Here is a 17,916-nt window from a genome sequence, read left to right on the forward strand (position 1 = left end):
GTTAGTTTCCATTCATTGCTTCTTGACTTACCTTCTGGTCCTGCTTTGGAGAATAGCTTGATTTCCTCTTCTTTGTGGCAACCCCTGAGATATTGGAACACTGCTATCATGTCCCCTCTCGTCCTTCTCTTCATTAAACTAGACATACCCAATTCCAGCAACTGTTCCTTATGTGTTTTAGCCTCCAGTCCCCTGATCAATTTTGTTGCTCTTCTCTGTACTCTTCCTAGAACCCAGGACCATGTGTAATCCATGAACTCCCTTGTTCAGAAACTGTCCAATTTGGGCATACATTGAAAGTACAATTTATTGCAGAATAAGCCCAAACTATAGGAGAAAAGTAGGTAGAGCTGGTGGGTAGACTTAGGCACATCATCCGTTTAGAGCCATTGCATTTCTACAAGTTCTCCAAGACAAACCTCTTCTGAGTTCCTTTGATCCTTATCTGATGCCAGTTTAATGTTGAATCAGTTTCTTTTGTATAAATCTTGAATAAATCTATGCTGTAACCTTACAAATGGTTCTGATTTTTTCTGCCTGACACAGTCCTTGTAATGCTTGTCCTAAAATAGGTTTCACCTAGATTAACTTCTAACTCCTTTTTTCCAAAATGGATGAAGAATGAGAAAATCCCAGTCACTACTACATAAGTGAAAGACTTGTGTTGCTTTTCTTCATTGCTCCCCCTTCGGACCTCCAACCATTCCTGACACTAACCTGGTTTTCCAACTAATCTTGCAATGCTATATCAGCAAGTCAATTACTAGATGAGTTAAAGATGACAAATTTGGGGTTCTTCTCTTCATCTGAGACAGGTTATTTTTAAGTTCAATTAAAGACCAGTCATTCTACATTCCACCCAACATTCCTGGGGATTATTTTATTAGCCAGAAAATGGCACTGGAGCTCACATGCTGGAGAAATTACTTAAACCACATTGACAGCGGGGCTGTCTGCAGGCATAGTAAAAGCCAAAAGGGCGGCTGCAACATTGCAATCAAAAGTCTCCCTGGTTTTTTATGTGCATTGTAAAACTTATTTTACCAGAGATTGAAGACAGTCTGCCCACTGTTGACAGTTGTCCAATTTTCTGCAGCTTAGGATCTGGAAGGGGGAGCCGAGAGGTAAAGAGATGGTCTAGACAAAGGGACAAGCTCATTGGTTCTAGATTTGAATCTGAAGATTGCAATGATCACTGAAGTGACTGAGTCTACGTCTGTACTCAGTGCAGGAATCCAAATGAAAAGATTCATGACAGATGTTCCCCTAGCCTCTATTTAAACAGTCCATTATTTAAGAAGTTGTGGGGAAATGTATTTTGGATTCCCAGGATGGAGAGGCTGCATTCCAGAGGGCAAGGAGGCAGCAAAACGTGGAAAGTTTGGTTGGCAGGAAGAAGGTTAAATGGCTCCTCCTAACTTTTCCCGAAGTATACCTATAGTTATGCAAATAATTGCTTTAGTCTGGCAAGAATCTGTCTACCGGTGAGTGAAGAACAATAAAGAAAACTACTAAAAAATAACCCTTTGAGTCATTCCTGGTTCTTGGGGCCTTACATAAGTGCACCACGTCTCTGAGGAATTGGTTCCACAGTCAAATTGTTCTTACTGTAAGAACTTAACTTAAAAAAACCCCCAATAACAGATCAGATCTCCCTAAGCATTAGCAGCTCTTCACTCAGAATTACTTGGCTTTCTGCAGCACATAATCAGAGATAAAAATATTTTATTGTTTGCTTATTGGAGACCATAAATTTATATTTTGAAATGACTAAGTAATCACTTCTCAACCTGTGCCAACTAAAGGATCCTTTAGTTTCCCATCGGTGCTATATTTAAAACATGATTTACAACCAAGCGGAAATATAAATCAGGAGCCACTGCTTCTTTTTCTTACATTCTCCTGAAATAGTACCCAGTTAAAAACATCTGGCACCTTAAAATTTATTTGATGATCAACCTGCAAAATGTATATGTTCTTGGAAACGATATATTGCTTGCAAGCTATCTCTATGAATGCATCTGAATAAATCTGCTTAATTTTTTAAAAGAAATTACTAATAGATAACCGTGATGAACATCATCAACCCAGTTCTGGAAAAATCAAGTTTATGATAATTTGCCAGGAACAAATGACAAAAATGGCTTCTATCAGCCCTTTGTGGTAGACCAGGACAGGAAAGAGAAACCACACGAAATATTAGCACTCTACTTTTATTGATATAAACAGTAATAGCAGAATCTTGAAGACCTGGCAGAGTTTTTTCCTTTCCCTTTTTCCTTCCCTCTGATAACCACAATAGTCAAGGCAGGTCAAAGGTGCTTTCTCCCCCCACCCCCCTCTGTTTTTCTGCTAAGCTGCTGTTTTTCTAATAGCTACTGTAAAGCATACTTTCTTCAAAGCCATGGCCTAACTACTCTACATCTTCTATAACATGGGTGTCAAACTGCCGGCCTGCAGGCCGGATGTGTCATGCGGAAGCTGCGCCTACCCCAGCTCTGGCAATGGGAAGAAGGGCTAATGCCTTGGTGGAGCAGTGGGCTAATGCCTCCTTAAGTAACACCAGCTGCCTGCAATTAGTGCAGGTTCGCGTCCCACCAGGCTCAAGGTTGACTCAGCCTTCCATCCTTCCGAGGTAGGTAAAATGAGGACCCAGATTGTTGGGGGCAATTAAGCTGACTTTGTAATAATGCCGCTTGGGGTGTGTGTGTGAAAGCCCTAATAAGCAGGCATATACATAGAATGAAGGCTACTGCTAAGCTTGTAAGCCGCCCTGAGTCTTCGGAGAAGGGCGGGATATAAATGGAATTAAAATAAAAAAATAAAAAAATATATGTCATTACACATCACGTGACGTGTTTGACACCCTTGTTCTATAAGAAACAGTCATAATACCTTGGACATGGAGGTTCCAGAAGAGAGAAGTGAGACATCAGACTATACTTTATGGAACTGCTTCTTCTGCAAAATAATTAAAGGTATGGGTAGTTACATAAGTTCATTTAGTTACATAAGTTCATTTAGTTCATCTAGTGACCGTTCGAAATTACAATGGCAATGAAAAAAAGTGGCATGACCATTTTTCACACTTACAACCATTGCAGCATCCCCATGGTCACATGATCAAAATTCAGAAGCTGGGCAACTGGTTCATACTTATGACCATTGCTGTGTCCCAGGATCATGTGGTCACCTTTTGCAACCTTCTGACAAGCAAAAGCAACGAACGGGGAAACCAGGTTCACTTAACTGGGTTACTAACTTAACATTGCAGTGATTCACTTAACGGCTGTGGCAAGAAAGGTCATAAATGGGACAAAACTCACTTAGCAACAGAAATTTTGGGCTCAACTGAGATCGTAAGTCAAGGACCCCCTGTATAGGATCCTTTCTCTATCTGGCATGTACTCAGATGTGAAACATGGCCAAAGCTTTGCAATCTTTTACTCAGTTCCTGTGGGTTTCAATTATACGAAGAAGGAATCAAGACTAATTTCCAATGTATCATTAGAAGAAAACTCCTGTTACTGTGTGGAGAAACAAAGCCTTTGTGCCATTTAGAGCCACTGGACAAAACAGGCTAATGCAAATCTAACAGTTTTGCAGGGCACAACATTCTTTATAATTTGATTTGGGATAATTAAAAAAACTGTGAAATTGCATAATATAAATGTTGAAAATTAAATACATTTTAGGCATTGCTTTCCAGAGAGGATATATATATATGTAAAGGCATGTGTGCTAGTCGTTTCCGACTCTAGGGGCGGGTGCTCATCTCCGTTTCAAAGCTGAAGAGCCAGCGCTTGTCCGAGGACGTCTCCGTGGTCATGTGGCCAGCATGACTAGATGCCAAAGGCGCACGGAACGCTGTTACCTTCCCACCGTAGTGGTCCCTCTTTTTCTACTTGCATTTTTACGTGCTTTCGAACTGCTAGGTTGGCAGAAGCTGGGACGAGTAACAGGCACTCACTCTGTTACGCGGCACTCAGGATTCGACCTGCCAAACTGCCAGTCTTCTGATTGACAAGCTCAACGTCCTAACCCACTGAGCCACCGCGTCCCTACGTACACACACACACACACACACACACACACACACACATATCCCCTGTAGTTATACATACATACATGCATGCATACACACACACACACACACACACACTGTATGCACACACACACACAAACACACACACTGCCACCAAAGGTTTCCAAGCTGATAACTATCATCAATACAACATGATGTTATTATTAACATGTTATTATTAACTTTGGTGGGAAAATTCAGAGGAAAGATTTAGTTTCCTTCTTTTGTAGAAAGATCACATGAATAATGCTGATATACATGATGCAGCTCTGGGCTATGTTTGCTCTAATTTCAGGCAGCACATGGCTGCAACTTTCCCAAGAATGTATCTCTTGGCAAGATCCCCTTTGCGGGTTTGATGTTTTAAGTCAAATACGGGTTATATAAACTGGTAGAGGAAAGAGGGAGGGTTTGTGTATAAAAGCTCTGGGAAGCTATGCAGTTTTTGAAGGAGAGCAGAAAAAAGGAGCTGCTTTTTCAGCTGTAGTTCCACAAAAATGAGGGAAAGTTCTATGATTCAGAAGGAAAGGAAGGAAGGAAGGAAGGAAGGAAGGAAGGAAGGAAGGAAGGAAGGAAGGAAGGAAGGAAGGAAGGAAGGAAGGGTGGGTGATTTGCTCACTATTTTGTCTTGCCACAAAAGAGGTAGCTTGAATGCAAGGTGCAGTCCTCCTGTGAACTCACTCCACTTTGTCTCTCTTGTGATTGCTTCTGAAGAAAGATATGACTTCCCTACTTACTTTTTTCCTCCTCCGGTCTCTGTTTTCTTACTCTGGGAATCCCCAACATATATCACTTGTTGCAGCTTGGCAACTGGCAACTTGTGGTCCTCAGGCTACATATGGATATTGATTTATTTTTTTGTTTAAATTAAAAAAATCTCTGGTTCTTGGATCTCTTTCTTTGAATACTGTATGCTTGAATCAAGGCAGGATAATTATCTGCAGATATGGGGCAGGAAACTAACAAAAGGAATCGGGCTGTCTTCATTTTGTGGTAGGAGAGTCTGGCCAGAGCTTTTCCAGAAAGCTTAATTACATCTAGAAATGCTCCCCTTTTCTGCCACCCAAAAGCTAAAAAAAAAGGTGTGGTGGTGGTGGTAGTGATGGAAGAGATGGTGGCTTGGAAACTGCATGATGAGAGTATAACTGGAACTGAGAAGGGGGAACTGAGTTGGCAGGGGGGACAACACACCCACACCTGCACACCCACACCCACTCCTATTTTCTTCTCCTGGTGACATGTAGGCATACTTGATAATCTCAGACATCCTCCTGTATACTCCCATTTTCATAGAAATGGTTCATTTCAGCCAAATTTTGTACAACCTGGAAAGAGGCTGATTTTCTCAAGGAAGTCATTCTTTCATTTTGAAGTCCTGAAAAAAAAAAGGACCAGGAGTGGGCTTTGGAAAATTCAGTTTGCTGTGAGGAAATTGTAACGACACCCATGTTCGCTGGAGGATGATTTATGCATGAGCCGTTTCCCAGTTATGACATAAACAGCCCAGGTAGAATGGTGACATCATCTGCCTGTGTGGTGTCTACTAGAAAAGAAACCAACGTTTATTAAGATAAACCTCCAACCTAGATAGGACTTTTCATTTCCATACCTACCCCTTTGCATAAGGTTTCTTCATTCTTTCTGATATTAATCAAACCATGATTTGTTGATTCTGCAAATCATGATAGCTGAATGAGCATATGATGATTTTGGTAATCCCCCTCAACCCTGGATGGCAAAACAGGTTCTAGCCCTCTTAATGGAAAAAAAAGGCTTGGTAATGAATTAATAGGGTTGGGCAGCATTTTGGAAATGATTCAAAATAGGTCTTTTGGAGCAGTGCACCCCCCAACCTTTTGGGCACCAGGGACTGGTTCCATGGAGAGAGGTTTTTCTGTGGACCATAGGGGGTGTGGTTTTGTGCGCTGTCTGTATCCCGCAGATGGGACTTCCTTGTTTGCGGTTCTGGCATCCCACGGACTGTTGCTGGTCCAAAGCCTGGGGTTGGGGACCCCTGCTTTGGAATACATAAAGGTGCAAACTTAGCACCAGCCTGCAACCCTTTCAAGCAGCAGCAACATTTTTCCCCCAGGATCATGTGGCTGCCTTCAGCTGTCACATCATCATGATGAAAAGGAAATAGGGCTGTTTTAAACAGTTGCAGACCGGTGCTGTGTTTACGCCCTGCTATCCTTCAAAGCACATTAAAAAAAGTGTTTGAAGCACTGCAGTCTTATCAGAGCAAGAATAGGAAAAAGAGGATATAGAAGAAGTTGTGATCACAGATTTTGTTCCACTTTCCCCAGGCCGGTCTTCTCGCCCAGGCCAGCTGGTCATGATGGGATTTCTGGTCCAGCATTAGATTATAAAAGGCTTAATCGGCTACCTTGGGCCAGTAGCTCTCAGGAGAGAGATGGTTTTCATTTATATTCATCAACTTCCAGGTTCCAGAGATGGCACATGGTCAGTGAGAAGAAAAGCCATTTCCTCCTTATTGCATTATTTTGCCCAAGCCCTCTGCAGCCTCTCGTTAGTAGAACCTATTAATGGAATTAGGACAACCAGCTGTAAAAGGAAGTGAGGTTATGATAGAACAGTAAGTAATACTTGGCAGAGGTGACCTGGATACCTAGTGGGGAGTTGGGAGGAGTAAAGGGGACATTTGGAAAGGGTGTTATTGTAGGAAGTAGAGCAATGTTTTTCAACCTTGACCCCTTTAAGATGTGTGAACTTCAACTCTCAGAATTGCTGGCTGGGGAATTCTAGAAGTCCACCATCTTAAAGAGGAGAAGCTTGAGAAGCACTGAAGTAGTCATTCCCTCTAATAGAGAACCTCTGACCCATCTGGCTCATAATTAAAAACTTAGGCAAGATGCCACATCCTCACATTTCCTGGAGCTAGGTGGATGTAGCCTTTGTTTGGGGAAAAAAGAGCAATGTGTCTGTTCTGAATGTAATAATTTAACCCAACAAAGATGTTCATTATTAGGGAAACTGGGGCTAGGGTAATGTTGGATCTCGGTTTTATGGGATCTTTGGTCACAATATTCCCCTTCCAGTTTACTTGTCTTTTCCCCTTGGGATGAGTCCATCTAGCTTCTGATTATAATGAAGACAGAGTTTTCCTCTAGATCTCAGCTTGCAAAGACTTAGGTGATTGGCTACTGTGGGAAGCAAAATGCTAGTTAGATGAGATTTTGGTATGATCTAGGAAAGCTTTTCTATTCTGATATTTTAGCAGCAATAATTGATTATTCATCATGTGCCATCAATTTTGTTTTTATGCCGAACAACCGTTTCTCCATAATGAGCTGTCCTTAACCTGCTCTTTCGATTGTGCACCCACTATCACTGTAATTGGGTCCATCCATCTTGCTGCTGGTCATCCTCTTTCTTTTCACCTTTCCCGGCATTACAGCCTTTTCCAGAGCGCGAGGTCCTCACATAATGTGTCTGAAGTAAGATAATGAGAGCCTGGTCATTGTGTCTTGAGTGAGAACTCTGAGTTGATTTGTTCAATGATTCATTTGTTTTCTTTATTGTCCATGATATTCTCCAACACCAAATTTCTAAAGTATCAATAATTTTATTCAGTACTCACAAATAATACTATGTGCAGCTCCACTTTCTTATTGAAGTTTGAATAAGAGAGCCAGTTTGGCGTGATGGTTAAGGTGCTAGAATAAATTGTGAACTCTAATTCTGTCCTAGGAACAAAGCCAGCTGAGTAACTTTTCGCCAGTGATTCTCTCTTAGCCAGGGGTAGGCAACCTTGGCTCTTTTATGACTCGTGGACTTCAACTCCCAGAATTCCTCAGCCAGCATGACTCAGCTTGGAAACCTCTCCCTTTCCCCTCAGCATGGCTGGCTCAGGAATTCTGAAGTCCACGAGTCATAAAAGAGCCAAGGTTGCCTACCCCTGTTTATTTATTTATTTATTTATTTATTTATTTATTTATTTATTTATTTATTTATTTATTTATTTAAATTCCATTTATACCCCGCCCTTCTCCGAAGACTCAGGGCGGCTTACAAGCTTAGCAGTAGCCTTCATTCTATGTATATGCCTGCTTATTAGGGCTTTCACACACACCCCAAGCGGCATTATTACAAAGTCAGCTTAATTGCCCCCAACAATCTGGGTCCTCATTTTACCTACCTCGGAAGGATGGAAGGCTGAGTCAACCTTGAGCCTGGTGGGATGCGAACCTGCACTAATTGCAGGCAGCTGGTGTTACTTAAGGAGGCATTAGCCCACCGCTCCACCAAGGCTCTTTTTCATTGGTTCTTAGCCAATGACAAACTATTTCCAAAATCTTGCCAAGAAAACTAAAGGGACTAGTCCGGGCAGTAACCAGGAATCAACACTGACTAAAGGGCACAAAAGCTATCATATGTGGGCTATGAACACTTTATTTTCCACTGGATGGTATTAATGCAATACAAAGATCTCTTTGTTGTCATCTAGTGTCATTCCAATTCTTGTAGTTCAAGGTTTGAGCCTACTCAGCTGAGTCTAAAAGATGGCTCTGACAAAGCTGGCTTTAATCTGCAGAGGTTTCTACCATCATCTGCTAAGCCTTGAAGGTACACCAAGGCTCTGTTTAGGTCAACACTAATTTTATACTGGTCTCATTATTTATTTCTTTATTTCGTTTTATTTATTTGATTTTGATGATGCCCGACTTCAATTGGCTGTGTAGCTGAATGGAGATGCCTCCAAAGAATGAGGAAAAAGCATTTTGGTGAAACACCAACAATGTAAGTGATCTCTATTCCTTCTCATATAGCTAACAGTTCCTAATGTTCTCAAGGAAAGAAAATGTATTGCTGAGGTCAGTGTGCCATCTTTATCATTGGTTTGTTCCAAATTAAATTACTTGCGTTGGAGAAAATGCAGTTACATAAGGTACTTTACAAACAAGGAAGTGGGGGTTTAGGGGTGAAGGAGAGAGTCTATTGAGTCCCATAACCCATCCAAGGGCTTGGTGGGGACTTTTAATCCAAATGATAGTTCATTTGAAATGATCAAATGGAATTATATTCAAAGCTGGACCAAAAACCTATAACCCAAGGCTCATGTTGCTATTTTCAGCTAGTCATTTTTGTCTTGTGGTTCTCTCAAGGGAAACCAGTTATCATTGCATAAGCATTTGTGGGTGTCACAATTCACTTCATTAGGGGCAGGGAATATAGCAAAGAGCAAAGTGAGAGAAAGGGAGATGACAATGCAAGGAAAACTGGGTGAATCACTCATGCATTCCCAAGTATCAGGCTGCTAGGTCAAAAGGGGAAAAATCTCAAAATAAATTATATTGACATAAGATGCCTGTAGTGTATGCTGCTAGCTTCTCTGAGTGAGGGTCACTTCCCCACCGCCTTGAAGGAGGCGGTGGTGAGACCTCTCCTCAAGAAGCCCACCTTGGACCCATCCTCTTTGAATAACTTTCGTCCAGTCTCCAATCTTCGCTTCCTTGCGAAGGTTGTTGAGAGCGTGGTGGCGCACCAACTTCCTCAGATCCTGGATGAAGCGGTTTATCTAGACCCGTACCAATCGGGTTTCAGGCCGGGCTACAGCACGGAGACGGCATTGGTCGCTCTGATGAATGATCTCTGGAGAGCCCGGGACAGGGGCCATTCCTCTGTCCTTGTCTTATTAGACCTCTCGGCGGCTTTCGATACCATCGACCATGGTATCTTGCTGCGACGCCTCAGGGGACTGGGAGTGGGAGGCACGGTTCTGCGTTGGTTCTCCTCCTTTCTCCAGGGTCGCTCACAGTCGGTGCTGACAGGGGGACAGAGGTCGACCCCGAGGCCTCTCGCTTGCGGAGTCCCTCAGGGGTCGGTCCTCTCGCCTCTCCTGTTCAACATCTACATGAATCCGCTGGGTGAGATCATTCGCAGTTTTGGAGTAGGGTACCATCAGTATGCTGATGACACCCAGCTTTTTATCTCAACTCCAAACAATATCAGTGATGCCCTAGACGTGATGTCCCGCTGCCTGAAAGCGGTCCGGGAATGGATGGGGAGGAACAGGCTTCAACTGAACCCGGACAAGACTGAATGGCTGTACGTTCCGGCAAGCCAGGATATTCAGAACGTCCCATTGCTTAACATCGGGGACAAGTTACTACCCCCTGTTGATAGGGCCCGCAACCTGGGTGTCCTCCTAGACTCGCAGCTCTCCCTAGAAGACCACATAGGAGCTGTGACCAAGGGGGCCTTCTCCCGGGTTCGACTAGTTCGCCAACTACGGCCTTATCTGGACCTGGATTCCTTACGTACAGTCACCCATGCCCTTGTGACCTCTCGCCTAGACTATTGTAACGCTCTCTACATGGGGCTGCCCTTGAGATCCACTCGGAAGCTTCAACTGGTGCAAAGTGCAGCGGCACGGACACTCTTGGGAGCCTCCCGATACTCCCATATCACACCTCTCCTCTGTGCGCTGCACTGGCTTCCGGTTGCCTTCCGTGTGAAGTTCAAGGTGCTAACAATGACATACAAAGCCCTACATGGCATGGGTCCGGACTACCTACGGGAGCACCTTCTGCCAATGTCAGCACCCCACCGTCCTGTGCGCTCCCACAGAGAGGGCCTCCTCAGGGTGCCACCGCTCAAGGAATGTCGGCTGGTGGCCCCCAGGGGGAGGGCATTCTCAGTGGGTGCGCCAGCCCTCTGGAACAGCTTACCAACCGAAATCCGGATGGCCCCCGACCTCCGTACCTTCCGACGCGACTTAAAAACTTTCCTGTTCCAGCAGTCCGGCCTGGCATGATAGCGTTAATTGGGGTCCCAGTTTGTTTTCACTATTGTTTTTATTATTTTTATTGTTCATCTGTATACCTTCCTTCCTCTGTACACCGCCCCGAGTCCCTCGGGAGAAGGGCGGTTTATAAAAACTAATAAATAAATAAATAAATAAATAAATAAATAAATAAATAAATAAATGCCAGCGCAGCAGGGGGCTGGTCAGCTCCAGGCGATAACCGCTGAGGCGGGAAAAGCCGGACGGAGCAAGTTTGACAGCCCCCGGCATGGTCAGCTCTGGCGGGAAGCCAGGGTTTAAACCTATTGGCCACATGCACTGGCGGGAAGCCCAGGTTCAATTCTATTGGCCATCATTCACCTGGGCAGGTATAAGAAACACCAGGTAAACCCCTTTGTCTCAGATTCATTCCTGATCCGAATAAAAGAAATACTACCCGGCTCAAGTGTCCGTCTCTCTGTGCGACCACGCGACTTTGCACTGGCGACGAGGGTGGGATCCTGCATCGGACAACGCTAGCCGCGGACGGAATCCAATCGGCAGCCCCGGATCCAGACGCAGGACAGCCGAGACAACAAGATGACACAACTGGGTCAGTATCCCCTTTTCAATAGCGGCCGCCCCGAGGAGTGGGAAGCCTTCGTGGGGCAGATAGAATGCTACCTGAGGGCGAACGGGGTGAAGGAGGACCGGCAGAGAGCGGCGGTACTGCTCTGCAGCTGCGGCACAGAAACCTACCAGCTGGCGGTCGGTCTCTGCGCACCCGATGACATCCACTCCGTCGGCTACAACGAATTGCTGGCGAAGCTGTCTGAACGCTTCAAGCCCGAGACGTCCGAGATCGCCTGGCGGTATCGTTTTGAAAAATGGGATCAGCGACCAGGTGAGTCTGCCAAACAGTATATGGCAGCTCTGAGGCTGGCAGCTCGCCTCTGCAATTTCGAAAATCTAGAAATTAGGCTGCGGGATCGGCTCGTTTGTGGGGTGAGGGACAGGAAGCTGCGCCAGAAACTTTTTGCTAAGCAGAAACTGACCCTGAGGGATGTCCAAGACGAACTCTTAGCCTGGGAAGCAGCCGAGGAGCCCGAGACGAGGGAAGGCGGATCCATCCACCAGGTGAGAAGAAGCACCGACGCAGACGGGGCAGAGCTGGAGGTGGATGCCATCAACCGACCTCAGCGATCCTTCAACCCCGACCGAGACAACAGGAAAGAATCGAGACCAACCACGGCAGGCGAGAGAGACCAGGAGTGCAGATGCGGAGCAAGCGGACCCCGGTCTACCCAGCCTCACGGTCACAGCGCGAATCGCCCTCGGTCTACCCAGCATTGCGGCTGCAACTCCCGGTCTACCCAGAACAGCGGTTACGGACAGCCCCGGTCTACCCAGTGCTCCGGCTGTGGCGCGAGCGGCTCCCGGTCTACCCGCTGTGCAAGCTGCGGAGGACAGCATCCCTGGTCTACCTGCCGTTTCAAGTCGGCGAAGTGTCGGTCGTGCGGAAAAACGGGGCACATCGCGGCGGTCTGCAGAGGCAAGCAGCGGGACAGCCTACACGAGGTGGAAGCTGAGTTCCAGTATGCCACAGGTACTGGGAAGCGGTCGTTGGGTCTGACTGTGAGTCACACGTCGGGACGGCCGGGCGTTTTTAAAACAGGGGCTCCTGCGGCGCTAGCCCGAAAAATAAAACTGAGGGTGAAGCTGCAAGGGGTCTCCTGCTTGATGGAGCTGGACTCAGGGTCAGCCGTATCCATCATCTCCACCAGAACGTTTTTAGACATTTGCAAGCGGAGCGGCCAACGGGTTCCCTTGAGAACATCCAGACTGACCCTCTCTGACTTTCAAAATTCACCGATCAAAATCCGGGGGGAGGCGTTGTTGTGGGTGCAGTACAAGGGATTCAAGGGTAAATTAAGTGTGTTGGTCGTCGAGGGCCAGCGGACTAGCCTTGTGGGGTTAGGGTGGTTTAACGCCTTGGGCATCAAAATCACAGGGATTAATCAGACACGGAGCCATTTGTCCCTAGAAGCAGTCTGCGAGGAATTCGCGGACGTGTTCGATGGGCAGTTGGGAAAGTACACGGGTCCCCCAATCTCATTTAGACTAGATCCCCAGGTACAACCCATAAGGATGAAGGCGAGGCGTGTTCCATTCGCGTTAAAGCAAAAGATAGAGCGGGAATTGGATAAGCTGGTAGACCAGGGGGTGTTAACACCAGTGGATGGAGCAGATTGGGAAACTCCCATCGTAACGCCAATTAAAGCAAATGGGGAAATTCGTATCTGCGCTGATTATAAAGGGACTATAAACCGAGCTTTAAGTGCCCATTCCTATCCGGTCCCTGCAGTCAGCAGCATCTTAGCGTCCCTACAAGGCGGGTCGGTGTTCGCTAAATTGGACCTCGCCCAAGCTTATCAGCAATTGCCGGTAGACCCAGGGGCTGCTAGAGCACAAACGATCATCACTCACAAGGGAGCGTTCCGGGTAGACCGGTTGCAGTTTGGGGTTAGCGTAGCGCCGGGGATATTTCAGGAGGTGATGGAAAGGACGCTTAAGGGAATACCAGGGGTTTGCCCTTATTTTGATGACGTCCTGATCGCAGCCAGCTCCCCGGACGTGCTGGCGACCCGTTTAAGGACGGTCCTTGAGAGGTTCAGGGGGGCAGGTCTCAAACTCAAGAGGGAGAAGTGCAGGATTGGGGTCCCAGAGACAGAATTCCTGGGGTTCAGGATAGATGCTCAAGGCATCCACCCATCTGCATCAAAGGTGAGGGCAATCAAAGAAGCCCCTGCTCCCAAAAACAAGCCTGAATTGCAGGCGTTCTTGGGGCTCCTCAATTTCTACCACACATTCCTGCCTCACAAAGCCTCAATTGCAGAACCCCTTCATAGGCTACTTGACAAGCAAGCGCCTTGGGAATGGACTGACAAACATGCAAAAGCATTCCAAACACTAAAAAACATGTTAGCAAGCGATGCCACTGTCACCCATTTCAGGGAGGATCAGCCAATCTGTCTTGCGTGCGATGCATCCCCTTATGGGATTGGAGCAGTGCTCAGCCATCTCAAGGAGGATGGAACTCAGGCTCCCATCGCCTACTACTCCAGAACCCTGTCAGCTGCAGAGCGGAACTACGCCCAGATAGACAAGGAGGCACTGGCAGTGGTTGCTGGAGTAAAGAAATTTCATGATTACCTGTATGGCAGAGATTTCATAATCTTCACAGACCATAAACCTTTATTAGGACTATTCACAACTGAGAAACAAACACCACAGATTTTGTCACCTAGAATGCTAAGATGGTCAATATTTCTCTCTGCATATTCTTGTAAATTGATACACAGACCAGGGAAGGAGATGGGGCATGCTGATGGTCTCAGCAGACTGCCCCTAATGGACAGGGAGCCGGACCCAGCACCGGCTGCCCAAATCCTGGCAATCCAAGACCTGCCAGAATGCCCCCTCAACGCGAAGGACATAGCCACAGAGACACCAAAAGACAAGGTTCTGAGCAGGGTTCATTCGTGGGTGAGTAGTGGGTGGCAAGACAAATCACCTGGGCAAGAGTTCACTGCTTACTTCTCAAGAAGGTTTGAACTGTCCACACACAAAGGGTGCCTTTTGTGGGGAAACAGAGTCATAATTCCCACAAGGCTCAGAGAAAGAGTTCTCCAATCACTACATGAAGGACACCCAGGGATAGTAAGAATGAAGGCTCTAGCAAGGAGTTACCTGTGGTGGCCAGGGTTGGACAAGGAGATAGAAGCACAGGTAGCGGGGTGTTACACATGCCAGAGGACATGGCCAGAACAACCACACGCACCAGTCCATAAGTGGGAGGAAACACACTCAACCTGGTCCAGGGTGCACATAGACTACGCTGGCCCATTCCAAGGTCACACATTTCTGGTAGTTGTGGATAGTCATTCAAAATGGCTTGAGGTGGTACCTGTAAGCAGCATGACATCAGCAGGGACCATCCAAGCATTGAGGGGGATATTCGCTACACATGGGTTGCCTGATGTAATCGTGTCAGATAATGGAACGCAATTTACTTCCTCGGATTTCCAGGTGTTCCTGAGGACCTTGGGGATTAGACACGTCACCTCGGCCCCCTTCCACCCTGCCAGTAATGGATTGGCAGAACGATTCGTGAGAACAACAAAAGATGCACTCAAGCGCATAGTACAGGGAGATTGGAAGCAAAGACTAGCCACATTCCTCCTTCACCAACACACAACACCTTGCACTGCCACAGGCAAAAGCCCAGCGGAACTCAGATGGGGGAGACGCCTCATTACAACTTTAGACAGGCTCCATCCAGACAGAGTAGCCGCAGACACGGGGAACCCCAACATCAAGACACATTTTACCTCAGGGGACCTCATTCGGGCCAGGAACTACAGTACGGGTTATCCATGGGTGCCAGGGGAAATCATAGAGCAAACAGGGCCCCTTTCCTACAGAGTAAGGGTGGAGGGGGGACTCCTGTGGAAAAGGCATCTGGATCAACTGAGGAAAAGGACTCCTGAAAGGGGGGCAGAGGACACACTGGGGGGGGGGTGAGGAGGAAGATCCAACACAAAAGCCAATACAAACACATTCACCAAGGAGGATGGTTGGGGGGGAGCAATGGCAACCCCTGTACAGGCAGGAGTCTGATAGAGAAACCAGGCAGTCACCAGGAATCAGCAAATCACACACAGAGACACACAGCAACCTTCCTCAACAGGAGCTGCAGGAAGGAATGAATAGCCACGCCACCATACCTCCGGAAGAACATCTACCAAGAAGGTCAAGTAGGCCACACAAAGCGCCAAGCTACCTCGATGACTATGTACGTTCATAAGGGGGCAACAGATCAACAAGTGTATCCATTGTAACCATGTTTTGTAAATATGTGTATATAGTTGGAGATGGTATGACAGAGGAAAATCCTCACTATGGGGGAAGGGGTGTAGTGTATGCTGCTAGCATACACAGGAAATGCCAGCGCAGCAGGGGGCTGGTCAGCTCCAGGTGATAACCGCTGAGGCGGGAAAAGCCGGACGGAGCAAGTTTGACAGCCCCCGGCATGGTCAGCTCTGGCGGGAAGCCAGGGTTTAAACCTATTGGCCACATGCACTGGCGGGAAGCCCAGGTTCAATTCTATTGGCCATCATTCACCTGGGCAGGTATAAGAAACACCAGGTAAACCCCTTTGTCTCAGATTCATTCCTGATCCGAATAAAAGAAATACTACCCGGCTCAAGTATCCGTCTCTCTGTGCGACCACGCGACTTTGCAATGCCACCTGGCCTTTCAGAGTCTCAGAAATGAGAGCCAGGAAATGGCTTTAACCGTTTGATTCAAGAGGCCTTGGATCAAGCTACTTTCCTTTCTTTCAGCTGAAATCAGAATATAAAATACAGAATAAGAGAGTCGGAAGAGACCTCTTAATCCAACCCCCTGTTCAAGCAGAGAACCTATACCATTCCAGACAAATGGCTGTCCAATCTCTTCTTAAAGACACCAACTTCTGAAAACAAGCTGTTCTCTTCTTAAGTAGGATTTGTTGCTACACCAAAGGGCCTAAAATTTAGGGTAGGTAATCAGTATAGGCAACCTTCTTTCCGGAACTGCCACAGAGATGTTTTATCAAAACTTGGGGTCATGCCCCTGCTGCCATCCCTTCTCCCTTACCCTCAATACCAGTTCTCCTTGTTCTTTCTTTCTTTCTTTCTTTCTTTCTTTCTTTCTTTCTTTCTTTCTTTCTTTCTTTCTTTCTTTCTTTCTTTCTTTCTTTCTTTCTTTCTTTCTTTCTTTCTTTCTTTCCTTCCTCCCTCCCTCCCTCCCTCCCTCCCTCCCTCCCTTCTTTCTTTCTTTCTTTCTTTCTTTCTTTCTTTCTTTCTTTCTTTCTTTCTTTCTTTCTTTCTTTCTTTCTTTCTATTTTCCTTCCTTCCTTCCTTCCTTCCTTCCTTCCTTCCTTCCTTCCTTCCTTCCTTCCTTCCTTCCTCTCTTTCTTTCTCTCTATTTTATCAGCATTCAAAGGCTCTCAGTCATTTTCATTAATAAAAACAATACAGATAAATCCACAACTAAGAATATAATAAAAATAAGTACCTGGAAGAATCGTAACAGCTGTCACAGGCATCCACCAATCTAGGGCAATATCACGCTTCAAAAGCTCAGTGGAGTAATTCTATCTTGGTAGCCTGATCCTTAAACTATCATCATGTAACCTCAGGCCAAGGTTACTCCTTAGGACATTATCATAACTGAGAAGCCTCATACGTGTGTCCCCCCCCCCAATATTGGATCACAGTTCTTATGCAATGAGCTAGCCCACCTGAGATGAGCTCTTCGTGGTGGTACTCTGACATTATTATTGTATTCCTGAGCTAAGAAGCTCTTTCTCAGCAGCTACCTGTTTTTTTTTAAATAAGGCTTATCATTTTTCTAAACTATTTCTCTTTCTTTTGCCTTGCCCCACCCTATAATGCTCTAATGCATCAGCACACCAGAAAAGCTTTCAAAAGTTGTGCAGTGTGGATAAAATCAGGAAGAAAAATTAAGATAGGCTAGTCTGGGCTAGGCTAGGCTAGACTTGACTAGGCTAGACTAGAACAGAACAGAACACTTTATGTGGCCAAGTGTAATTAGACAAACAAGGAATTTGTCTTTGGTGCAGAAGATCTCAGTGTACATGCAAAGCAACAGAATCATCCACCATCATCATCCCAATAAGAAGGTGTAGTAAAAAAGATAATAAGGATAATATTACTACAGCCACACAACATGGGGTACTGTGAGAAATTGGTACTGAGCAGATTTCCAAATTCACATTCTAACAGCTTTCCTTAATGGTGTCAGTCAATTTTGCTATGTCATTTAGTGCCACAGGAAGTACCCAAGAATTCCTAGAACTAAAATCAGGGGAGCCAAAAGCCACAAATCACTACATTTATTTTGGGAGGAAAAGGTGCAGTTGGGCAAAGCTTGAGTATGGTGAAAGGACAAAAGTGAAATGGGGTATATCAGAAATGAGGCAAGGTACACCCAGCAGCTCTTCCTAGGTTCAGCACTC

The 17,916-nt window shown here is 45.9% G+C and overlaps 1 protein-coding gene across 1 annotated transcript in view; it reads right to left on the reverse strand.

The window, feature by feature from the left end:
- Positions 1-2,586: 2,586 nt before the first annotated feature.
- The window catches only part of PTGER2 (prostaglandin E receptor 2), a 41,177-nt gene continuing 25,847 nt past the window's right edge, over positions 2,587-17,916 (reverse strand). Inside the window, exon 3 of the transcript XR_014026033.1 lies at positions 2,587-2,961. The gene's annotated coding sequence lies outside the window, so the exon portion shown is untranslated. The remainder of the gene's footprint in view (positions 2,962-17,916) is intronic.

Source organism: Vipera berus, assembly GCF_964194415.1.
Source record: "Vipera berus genome assembly, chromosome: 1".
In the NCBI taxonomy this organism is placed as follows: Eukaryota; Metazoa; Chordata; class Lepidosauria; order Squamata; family Viperidae; genus Vipera; species Vipera berus.